The sequence below is a fragment of the Pongo pygmaeus genome, chromosome 16, assembly GCF_028885625.2.
Source record: "Pongo pygmaeus isolate AG05252 chromosome 16, NHGRI_mPonPyg2-v2.0_pri, whole genome shotgun sequence".
NCBI lineage: Eukaryota > Metazoa > Chordata > Mammalia > Primates > Hominidae > Pongo > Pongo pygmaeus.
This window is the reverse complement of record NC_072389.2, coordinates 105,042,593-105,055,496: the sequence shown is the minus strand read 5'-3', so window position 1 is coordinate 105,055,496 and position 12,904 is coordinate 105,042,593. Positions and strand designations below refer to the sequence as shown.

The following is a 12,904-nucleotide window of genomic DNA, read 5'->3' as shown; positions in this document are numbered from 1 at the left end:
GTGACCAAGGTCACACAAAATTAAGTCTTTACTGTTAACAAGTATAGCATATTGCACCTTAACAAGATTTTCAATTGCAGGATCTTTAGTTTCCCTTGAAAACTGAGATGAGTGTTGGAAGTCAGGAAAACAAAGGCAAGGCTAATGACAGAGGAACAATGAGCCAGTCTTCATGGAGTGTGGACTCTAAGAGGATAGAAATAAACTGGGAAGGCAGAAAAATGAGATGAGGAAGAGGGTAAATTTATTGAGTACATACTTTTGGTCTAAGAACTTTTCTATATGTAACAACTTTTACATTTTAAAAAATGAATGAACAGGATTAGAATCTTTGGTCTCTGATGCTAGGACTGGGCATCTATCTGCCTTATTCAGATATTCAAAAGAAGAAGAATAGATCTTTTTAAAAACTATTTTCAAAGATTAGTAATGTTCTGACCACTTCAGTTAAGAATTTTTGGTGTTTAGTATTCTTTCTTTTACACTTTTGGATGGCATTTATGGGATGGGAAATCTTACTGGTCCTAAAGTCCGTGGGATTTGACAATTTAAGTTTATATTAAATCCACTTTGTTCCACACTATAACCAATGCTGCCTTAAGCATGATGTGGACCCTGCACACTGTATCGTTCTCCCTACCCAACCCACAGTGTCCCAAGTATTAGAATTCTTCATTTCTATCTGTCAAAAGTCTAGTAAAAGATGAGATAAACTCTCTCTCTCTCAATGAAAACATGCTTCAGAATTACCTGCCCCCAGTGTTTACATACAGTCTAATGGCAACTAAACAAAGATCACCAGAGTGAACAGCTGGCCCCATTCTGACAATGAATGGCAGAGGCTGAAGAAACACATAATGGCTTGAAGGAGAAAAGCAGCAGGCTAATCCTCAGGGCTCAAGGCTCTTCTCCAAATTCAGAGGCAATGGACCCTAAAAGGACCAAAGATGTGCCAGACAAGATGCACCAGCAAGAAGGAAACATGTCAGTGGATAGCAAAGCAGCCCATGCTCAAACACTCAGCAAAGAAACTGCTGCAGACCAACCTAAAGTGTTAGCGTGACACAGAACACTCATGACACTCACAGTGCAGGACAGACAATAGGCACCAAGGTCACTCAGCCAAGCTGGTGCCAGAGCCAAGGTATAAAACTAGGCTTCTTTTAAAACCTGCCAGAACTTTCTTTCATTTCCTCACACAGAGAAGCACAATGCATATGTACATTATCAACTCCTTTATGTTATGCTATATGGAAGGGTATTACAAATACATAAAAGAATTTAACAAAATTAACAATAATTTTCATACATTATTTAACCAACAGAGAGCTTTTAAACGTTGACAAGAAATGTAAAATTAAAAACACAAATATGAAGGGTAATTTTTAATTCTGGAAAAGGAAACAATATATCATTTTGTGTGTATGTATGTTTAAACAAAACTGACTTTATTTAGGTATCAGCGGGTTAGTCGAGTTCCTTTAAATAGTTAGGGATTTGCAAAGTGCAAAGCTCATGTAACATAATCTGTGTTTTCCTCAAATCCCCATCGGTCCATTTGCTTAAGAAACCCATGCTTCCTGGCAGGGTGCCGGCATACCAAACCTGCCCAGTCGTGCATAGTTTTATTTCTGTTACTAAATTAGGAAACCGAGTGGGCAATGTCTGGGACAACAGCAGAGAGAAATGCCTCGGCACCATTAGCCTGCAAGTCTCCCTAAAAGCTACATCATTATAAGATATTTAATTTTTAATTAGAGATACCAAGGTAATTTAGCCTAATATTGTGCAATGCTAAGAAATAATTAAATGAAGACAAAAGGGAAAAATCCAAATGTTTAACAAAAGTATTCTTCTGAATAGCCTTAATCATGTTGTTAAAAATAAATGAACTACTACCACTCAAGGCTTAATTTCTCAATGACTGATACTAAAATACTGCCCTCTTTTTCTAAGTGATGAAGGAGAAATGTGAAGTTATGCATCACAATTCTCACAAATATATACTAACATACTTTATGTAGAGCTCAGTTTGAACATTCAAGGAAATTTGAGTGGAGAAACACAAAGAAGGATTTCAAGAAAACAAAGCCATTGTTTTTATTTTCAAATTAATTTATAAATGATAGAAAAATATAGGACAAATATATAATATTCCTCTTTCCAAATTTTACTGACCCCATATTTGCACATCACAGAGCTTTTAAAAAAAGATAGTAGCTATTAATTAACATTCTTTAAATAAACAAACCCTGATATTTTATGGAAAGCTAAAGCTTGAATCCTGAAGGTGTTAGAATTTTAGTTTTAGCAATATCAGAAATACTTTTTTCTTATAAACATTTTGTTAAATTCAAACATTATAAACATTTTCTTAATTTCAAAGTAGCATTTATTTTACTTTAGTTCTGTAAAATAAAAAATTAAATGAATATGTGCTAGAAAAATCTACATCTTTACACAGATAATTTATGTAAATATCAGAGTTTAGAAATTACAGAAAAATTAAACCAAGTTTCAGCGCTGTAAAAGCCCTGAAAGACTTGTCAACCATGACGATATAAAAAGCTGTTCACAATATTTACTACCATTTAGCAAGACAGAAAATTCATTCACATTTATAAAAAATCCTGAGAGATGAACTCTTCCAGCAACCATCCTGGCTGTCAGCATGCCTTCATCTAGTGTCCTTTTATATATATGTATTTATATGATCTCTAGCGGATAGCAAAATATACCTAGCTGATCTGATGTGTGCCAAAACCCAGAGCCTTTCACTTCTTTGGCTTAACTCCTGCCACTAAGATCTGGCCATCAGTGATGCACGTGAGCAGGTCCACAGGATTGGGGTGGGTCACACAGTCTCAGCTATCTCCCTATATTGTTGATAAGAGGCACACTGTTGTGGAGGCCCAACAAAATGAGAGAAGCAAGGTTAAAGCCGTAAGTATTTTTACATAAATAAAAATAAAAGCAAGAAATAGATCAAATGATTAAAAATTATACTGAATAGGGCTGTGATCCCCATAGATCACTTTAATAAATAGTCTTTCAGACCCTCATTCTTGTTAATATTGCTACCTATACACACATAAAGAAATATATATAAGGCTGGGCAAGGTGGCTCACGCCTGTAATCCCAGCACTTTGAGAGGCACAGGCAGGTGGGTCACTTGAGGTCAGGAGTTCAAGACCAGCCTGGCTAACATGGTGAAACCCCGTATCTACTAAAAATACAAAAATAAATAAATAAATAAATGAGCCGGGCGTGTTGGTGCGTGCCTATAATCCCAGCTACTCAGGAGACTGAGGCACAAGAATCACTTTAACCCAGGAGGCAGAGGTTGCAGTGAGCCGAGATCACATCACTGCACCCCAGCCTGGGTGACAGAGTAAGACCCTGTCTTGAAAAAAAAAGAAAAAATAAAAGGAATATATATAAATGAATGGAGTGCCGGAAAAAGGAAAAATAAGTTTTGCTCTTCAAAAGACACCCCAATTAAAAAAATAAACAAACCGAAGACTGAGAAAAAATATTTGCAAATCATGTATCTGATAAATGACTTGTATCCAGATAATCACAGGGGTTGACAAAAGTTGACAACCTTGCTGTAAAGGGCTATTTATGTAAATAGTTTTTGCAAACCATATGGTCATTGTCACAACTACTCAACTCTGCCACTGCAGCATAAAAGCAGCCATAGACAATATGTAAACGAATGGACATGGCTGTATTCCAAAAAAACTTTATTTACTAAATCAGATGAAGTGCTAGACTTGGCCCACAGGTCAGAGTTTTCTAACCTTGGTCTCTAGTATATCCATACAGGTTATCTGATACTGAGTCTCTGACAGCAATTTTACAATTCTGTAAACTATAGATAACTGATAACGATGTAAACAATTCTTGTTTATAAACACACACATAAATTACATCCAGTGGGGGGACAATGCTCTGTCCTTGTTGAGAAAACCAGCTTTGCCTCCATTTGAATATTCATTTCTATTCTTTTTTTTTTTTTTTGCTATGGAGTTTCACTCTTGTCCCCCAGGCTGGAGTGCAATAGCGAGATCTCATCTCACTGCAACCTCCACCTCCTGGATTCATGCAATTCTCCTGCCTCAGCCTCCTGAGTAGCTGGGATTACAGGCATGCGCCACCACGCCCAGCTAATTTTTGTATTTTTAGTAGAGATGGAGTTTCACCATGTTGGCCAGGCTGATCTCAAACTCCTGACCTCAAGTGATCCTCCCGCCTCGGCCTCCCAAAGTGCTAGGATTGCAGGCATGAGCCACCATGCCCAGGCCATTTTTATATTCTTGATCTATAAATGTGTGTGTTCTAGGGATTCTCCTTGAACTGGTTATAACACCTCATCAATTTACTCACTAATGAGTTAAATAAAAGCTTTGCCACATTTTAAATTTTTTATATCTGTATGGGAGTCACGATCTTCGCTTTTTTATGAAAATTATCCATTAACACCAGTATACATAAAGAACTCTGACAATACAATAATAAGAAAATAAACAACTCAATTTAAAAATGGCCAAAAGATAGGCATAGTTAATATTTGCCAAAGAGATGGCAAATAGACACATGAAAAGGTGCTTAGTCTTTAGTTATTAGTGAAATGCAAATTTAAAACACAATGAGATGCCACTATACAGCAACTAGAATAGCTACCATAAAAAAGACTGAAGATACCAAATGTTGGCAAGGATGAGGAACTGGAACCCTCATACACTGCTAGTGGGAACGTAAAATGGTACAGCCACTTTGGAAAACAGTTTGGCAGTTTCTTTCAAAGTTAAAAATACATCCAGCAATTATACTCCTAGGTATTTATCCAAGAGAAAAGAAAACATATGCCCACAAAAAGCCTGTACACAAATGTTCATAGCAACATTATTCCTAACAGCCCAAACTGGAGACAGCCTAAATAAACAACTGATGAATAAACCAAATATGGCACATCCATACAATAAAACATTACTAAGCAATAAAAGATGAGGTTATATACATTTAAACTACTAAAATATGAGGTTATGTACATTTACATGAAATTTCTGGAAAGTCAAAACTATAGAGACAAAAAGCAAGATCAGCGGTTGACTGTGGGTGAGAACAGAGGCTAGCAATAAACAGGCACCAGGGAACTTTTTGCAGTGACGGAAATCTTCTAAAACTAGATTGTATTGAGGGTTCCTAAACTGTGGACACTGAATAAAGTTAATTAACTGTACATGTAAAATGATGAATTTTATGGCATATAAATTGCACTTCAATAAAGCTGTTAAAAAATCAATAGCTTGGTGGCACACGCCTATAATCCCAGCTACTTGGGAGGCTGAGGCAGGAGAATTGCTTGAACTGGGGAGGCAGAGGTTGCAGTGAGCCAAGATCACGCCATTGCACTCCAGCCTGGGCAACAAGAGTGAAACTTGTTGCCCATCTCAAAAAAAAAAAAACAAAAACACACACACACACAAAGAAAATCAATAGCTTAAAAAATTATTAACTTGGCCGGGTGCGGTGGCTCAAGCCTGTAATCCCAGTACTTTGGGAGGCCGAGGCGGGTGGATCACGAGGTGAGGAGATCAAGACCATCCTGGCTAACACGATGAAACCCCATCTCTACTAAAAATACAAAAAAATTAGCCGGGCATGGTGGCGGGCACCTGTGGTCCCAGCTACTCAGAAGGCTGAGGCAGGAGAATGGTGTGAACCCGGCAAGCGGAGCTTGCAGTGAGCTGAGATCGCGCCACTGCACTCCAGCCTGGGCGACAGAGCAAGACTCCATCTCAAAAAAAAAAAAAAAAAAAATATTAACTCATGCCAAGAACAAAATTATTGACATTGTTATAAAGTTTAAGAAGATATTATTTAGATGACATTTAAGAGTGGTATGCAGAAAAAAAAAGTGATGTATGGAACACACATTGTAAATCAGTATAGATAATGCCCTGGGGATAAGGAAATACAGGTTCTCTTTCTTGTCATACCATTATATATCATAATTTTACATATGTTTCTGATTTAGAAGTAGTTAGAAATTTAAACTACGGATAGGAAACAAACACTGGTAATATGTAAACTCTCACATTTATTATGTCATCTCTTTTAGCAGCAGAAGCAAATTTTCAAAGGCATCATTTTAAGTCCTCCATAAAATCAAACCTGCTAGAGCTGGTATAAATTTAAAAATGTTGAGTTTTAATGGTAGAATGAATATCAGAATCCATCATGTTAAAATTTACCTACCACATTGGATAAGAAAATGGAGACATAGAGGGATCAAATAACAATAATTTTATAGGCTTTTGCCTTATTGAAAGTTTATAGTACTTAAAGTTCCATGGAATTCCGTTGTGGGAGACTTAAGTAGTTTTATCTATAAAGTTCAAATGCAATTTCACAGGATATCATAAGCAAACCAAGAATATTCAAATAAAATAGATATGGTGGTTGGTAATTTAGGAAAAAATTAAGAAGTACAGAATAGATAAAATTATTAGTAACTTTGATTTATGAAGCTGATTTTATTAAGAGTCTCAAAAGAAAAAGGTTAAAATGTTCACTTCCCTTTTACTTAAAAAATAGTATTCTATAGTCTATATTTAATATAACATGCACTTAAAAACAATACAAATATTTGACTCTTAGATTGCTACATAATTTAGGGATTTGGTCTTTGTAAAATACATATTCAACTATGCTATTGGATCTTCTCACTTAAAGAGAACGAGTTACAGAAATTTATCTCTGAGCAAGAGCAGCTCCTCTGATGGATAAAAATACTGCAAGACAACACCCTGTGTATATAAAACAGTAACGGTGATTCTTCCTTCACTGATTATGTACACAGAGCTGTACAGAAAAATTATCTCACATTTTTGAACATGTAGTATTCAGTCTCCTAGAGATATCAAGTACAAGAAGCATAGCACCACAGAAATCATAATTTTGGTTCAGGACATATATGCAACAATGTGCATAACTGTGCACACTTTTTATTTTATTTTATTTTCTTAGACAGGGTCTCACTCTGTCACCCAGGCTGGAGTGCTGTGGCACAATCTTGGCTCACTGCAGCCTCCGCCTCTTGGGTTCAAGAGATTCTCATGCCTCAGCTTCCTGAGGGGCTGGGATTACAGGTGTACACCATCACATCCAGCTAATTTTTGTATTTTTAGTAGAAGCAGGGTTCACCATGTTGGCCAGGCTGGTCTCAAACTCCTGACCTCAAGTGATCCACCCAGCTCGGCCTCCCAAAGTGCTGGGATTACAAGCATGAGCCATGGTGCCCGGCCAATTGTGCATACCTTTAAAAATATTTTCCAATGTACATTTGTTCTGCTTTAAACACTATTTTCATAGCCTGTAAACAAAAAAATTATAAGAATTATTTGATTACTCAGTTGAATATTTTAATAATTAAAATTTTAATTTTATATGAGACTTGTACTTTCCTTCAGAAAAATATGCATTTATATTTTAAAACTAGGTAAAAATAGATAAAAATTCTAAGACTTTATATTACTATAAACATCCATATATATCTTTCAGCATTTTTTTCTCAAAATACTTTTTAATTATTTCAACATCTTATAATGACTATGAAATTACAGTAAAAACTATCTCATTTAAGAAAAATGGATTCATGCTACGACCTAAATATATAAGAAAATAACATGACTTCCACAAAACCTGCTGTTATTAAAAAAAAAAAAAAACTAAGTCACTAATATTAGTGCTGTAAGTTCATACTAAAGTGAAGAATGCCAAACTTCTGAAATTTAAAAAAGTCATCAAACAGCCCTGCCGGGCTTTAATTCTCTTTCAGATTACGTCAGGAGCAGAGATGTCAGCAGATCCAGCTAAGAAGTAGATCAGACATATAAACAACTAGTGATATTTGTTATAAGCATATAAAGATATTCATTTTTTGAGCACTTCCTCACTTCCACAGCCAGTTTTGACTTCATGTTTTCCTACTACCTACAAAAAATACACAGTGAAAACCAAAACTTCTCAAAAAAAGGTATCTGCTTAAAATGTCAATTTTTAATAAAAGCTTTAATAAAAAGGATTAAACAAAGAACTATTATGCACATTGAGTAGGGGGCGGTTCACAACAAACAATATCAAACAACATTGTAAAAATTACTTCTCATTACATTGACCCTTGGCAAATCATAAAGCTTTTCACTCATTAAAACAAGCGTTAACTCTAAAATTACTTGCAGAACAGAAATCTGATTTAAATTGAAAGCTTTAACAAGTTAAAACACAATTTACAGATGAAGTAAAGCAACAGCATGTTCAAATAAATGAAAAATAAAACGTTCTGCATATTAAATACATTAATTTTTAAGAAACACTTATTTTGGTATCTATATTATGTGTACCTATATATGAAATCTATATTATATCAATCTACATAATACATGTAGATATATTCTCTTTATTACTTTTTCTTCACAATTTACATAAAATCATAATTTTCTGATCATGTCACAAAACAATATATTGAAATCAAGGTAGAAAAATCAACTGAATCATTTAAATATATTGAAATCAAGGCAGAAAAATTAGCTGAAAACTATAAAATAATTACACATGAAAATGCTATCTTTGTTAATGTATTTATCGAAAACATACTTTTGCCAAAGTTTGGTTAACAAATGCAATACATCAAATCACTATTCATATATTTTAATACTTGAAAGTTCTTTAGTAAAAACGAACTATTAAACCACATTTTGCCGAGACAGCAAAAGGTATGGTAGAAATTACTCCATGCCACATCTAAAATATTGCAAGCTGATTTAGATACAAAAATAACAAAGCCAGGCGCAATGGCTCACACCTGTAATTCCAGCACTTTGGGAGGCAGAGGCAGGCGGATTGCCTGAGGTCAGGAGTTGGAGACCAGCCTGGCTAACATGGTGAAACCCCATCTCTACTAAAAACACAAAAATTAGCTGGGTGTGGTGGCACATGTCTGTAATCCCAGCTACTTGGGAGGCTGAGGCAGGAGAATCGCTTCAACCCAGGAGGCGAAGGTTGCAGTGAGCCGAGATTGCACCACTGCACTCCAGCCCGTGCAACAGAGCGAGACTCCATCTCACAATTAGACCTCTGAAATCTCATTAATAGGTTCTGTCTAAGAAAACACATATTCTCAAGAAAATTCACTTGAAAAGATTAAAAACACTCCTATATTTATCAGGTTTTTTAAAATGTCCCCAATTCCTGGTATTCATCATAAACAAATGGTTATGAACTCAGTATAGGCTTCTATCACGCAACCACAACATTTTCAGCAATTTACTTAAATGAAGAGTTTTAAACTGGGGAAATAGTTGGTCAAATCTGTATTTGAGAGAGAGCATCCTGGAAGTAGTGTGTATGACGGATTATGAGACAGATACATTTCAGAGATAAATAGTGGAAAATACCCAAACCAAATCATTTGCTCCTGCATACCGCTCTCACACCCGCTTAGTCCCCACACGTCACATCTGCCTTCTCCTTAAGCCCTCCTTAACCGACCTCAGTGCTGTCATCACTGTTCCCACACAGCACCAAGCCTACAATACACCATGCTGTCATAAATTAATTCTATAAGAAGTACTGCATGTGAAGTGAATTTGGATCACTTGGGTTATAGCGTTAGTCGCTTTTAAATCTTTTTGCAAAGGAACGCGCCCTGGAAAGGAGCTCAACGTGCCTTAGGCGGTAAGCATGATTGATGGTAGAGGCTTTCCAAGTCTGAGCAACCAACTTTTCTTCTTTTGCCTTTTTTTTTTTTTAAAGTATTATAGCAATGAACTTTTGTTTTTTAGATATCTGGCAAGTTTTCTACCATTTCCCTTTATACTTTTCCTAAAAAGGAGTATTTTCTGTATTTATTTGTCACTGAGAAGGACACATGGTCCAGAAAACAAAACCTTTTTTCTTTTAGAATAATTTTAACAGTCATTTTTATCCTAAGGTTTTGCCAAATTTTCAAAGCTTGTAAAAGTTTGTAAATAAAATTGAAAAGCCTTAGCTTCATTTGTAAAAAGATTTTACAATAGCTGATAATTTATCTATAGTAAAAATATTTTTCTGAGAAATCTGTTTTATTATACCACAATAATTTTATGTAAAAGTCTAAATTTAAAATCTGTTATTATAAAGTTATTAATATATGCATATTTAATTATAATATAAAGTTACTTTACTAATAAAGTACTATATCCATTACAAAGTTACAATTAATAATAAGGTAACTTTAGGTCTATAAAAGTCATTGAGGGCCAGGCATGATGACTCACACCTTTAACGCAGCATTTAGGGAGGCCAAAGCATGAGGATCACTTGAGGCCAGGAGTTTGAGACCAGCCTGGGTGACATAGCAAGACCCCACCTCTACAAAAAAAAAAAAAAAAATTAAAGAAAATTAGCCAGGCATGGTGGTACACGCCTGTAGTCCCAGCTGCTCAGGAGGCTGAGGCAGGAGGATGACTTGAGCCCAGGAGGTCAAGGCTGCAGTGAGCTATGATTACTCTACTGCACTCCAGCCTGAGTGACAGAGTGAGATCCTGACCCTAAAATAAAATAAAATAAAATAAAAAATAAAGTGACTGAAAGAACAAGTTCTGAATATGAGCTTAGGGCTCTGGTAGATAATTTTTTTTTTTTTTTTTTTTTTGAGACAGAGTTTTGCTCTTGTTGCCCAGGCTGGAGTGCAATGGTGCAATCTTGGCTCACTGCAACCTCTGCCTCCCGGGTTCAAGCGATTCTCCTGCCTCAGCCTCCAGAATAGATGGGATTACAGGTGCCCACCACCACACCCAGCTAATTATTTTTGTATCTGGTAGATAATTGATTCAGTGGTCATCTAGCAAGTGAGGCAGATTGTTAGATTTTGTCCCTCTATCCATTAGCTGTCAAAATGGGTATTTCAAGTCTCAGCACTGTGTACCAAGATAATCGCTAGCTACAATAACACACTCAATACTTCCTTCTCTCTCCCCTCTGTCTAATCCCTCCTTTGCAAGTGCTGCATGCAGTTTAAATATTAGACAACATAATATTATAAGCTCCCTTGAAGTCTGGGTCCAGATTTTGTTTTCCTTCTTAGTGCCCACTTTCTCTAGCACATAGCATGGCATACTTTGCAGCAGTAAATACTATTTTGTTAAGCAGATGAAATAGCAAGTCCCCCCTCCAGTCATGTAGATAACCCCACAAAATAGAGAAAATCTATTTACGTATATTGCTGACCACACATATATAGCCTGGTGACACCAGAAGGATGCTCTGCCAGAGATTAATTTTTTAGATTCTTTTTTAGTGAGAGAAGTGCTAGCTAGTTATTTTACCAGACTGATGTGTAATCAGTGAAAAGCTGAGTCTCCCAGAAGAGTAAATCACCCAAAATTACCATGGTATTTGCCTAAGGAGGGTAACATGGGGTGAAGAGCCTTGAATATCTGGGGACAGGAGGCACAATAACACACTTCGTGTTTTGAGGATTCAAAATGAAAGCTGCTTTGTTCTCCTCCTGAACTGATCACATAGTATGTAGGCACAATGGAAGTGATGAGGAAACCAGGGCTGACCCAGTGTTCCTGGGCCACCTGTCACTCGTAGAAACTGTAACACAGGGAATTCAAATATGGAGCACCTGTGCCCAGGCTTGTAACTACAAAGTGGGATCAGCACCTCTGAAAAATCACTGCAGCCTGTGCTGCAGAACAACAGCCTATGCCAATACACTCTCAACAATAGGGTAGTAAGCAACAGCAGAAGCCCGAGAGGACCAGGCTCTGGCTGTTTTTATGTCGTCTGTAGGAAAAAGGCTGATCCACTCCTCTTCACCTCCACATGAGATCAATAAACACGGAGGTTTCACAACAATTCAGGTAGCAATGGGACAGACCTAAGAAAGGATACTAAATCTCATTCCAATAGACCTACAGAGGTTCAACTGGAGAAAAAGTAAATTTTAAGAAAAAAATGGTAATAAATTTGACTACACTTGAAGCCTGGGTTTTAGGAACAACACATGCTGGTTATATGTGGTACACATTTCTGTCTGTGCATACTTTCAGCCATTAAAACACAACAGATTCATGCTTTTAACTTGGGCTAAAAATCCTTCCTTTTTTGGTATGCAAAACAACTTTTCAAGGATAAAAGTATTTTTTAAAAATAGGCTGATTTATAAGCCAGATGTAAGCAACATCTTTTCTGACTGCTGGTTACTTTTTGTTGTTTCTTTGTTACTATAACCTTCTCTCATGGTAATTCAGTGTTTACAGCAACTCACAAGGTGTCAGATTTCTCGACTATTAAAGATTGGCTGTTCTTTCTGTCTCCTCAAACATCCATTGGACTTTGTGATGTTTAGCGAGGTTTAATCACAAAGGGGCCCTGTACTGATGGAAGCCTTTCCCCAACAATCCTTTATTTCTAGGTACACAGTAATTCTCTTCATAATAGATTACATAATTTTATACAATCAAATTACAAAATATCATTGGGAGAAAATTAGTTTAAATATGTTCTATGACAAATAATGTTATAGTTTTGATGCCGGGTATAGGGAAAAGCAATACATAAGAGTTTAAGTGGTATACGCTTAACAGCAGCAGCAGCAACAGCAACAACAAAAACACATATATAAAAGAATGCAGGGAAGCAATCAGATGAGAAATCAAAGGACATCTAATAGGACTTCCACTTCCAGACATGACAGGGTAACTGGTATCAGACGTGCCTCCTGCCAAAACACAATGAACTACTCAAAAACATATGAAGCAATTGTTTTCAAGCAATGGACAGGCAACCCAGAACTACAATCCTTAAAATCTAGGGAACACAAGAGGCGAGAGCCCCATGTTGGAC

At 36.3% G+C, this 12,904-nt stretch overlaps 1 protein-coding gene across 9 annotated transcripts in view; it reads right to left on the bottom strand.

Moving 5' to 3' along the window:
* The window catches only part of LRRC28 (leucine rich repeat containing 28), a 136,231-nt gene that overhangs the window by 80,161 nt on the left and 43,166 nt on the right, over nt 1-12,904 (bottom strand). The window contains exon 1 of one of the 9 annotated variants that reach the window (XM_063653028.1): nt 7,327-7,346. The exons of the other annotated variants lie outside the window; for them this stretch is intronic. The gene's annotated coding sequence lies outside the window, so the exon portion shown is untranslated. Of the gene's footprint in view, nt 1-7,326; nt 7,347-12,904 lie in introns of those variants that run through there. 9 annotated transcript variants of the gene reach the window in all.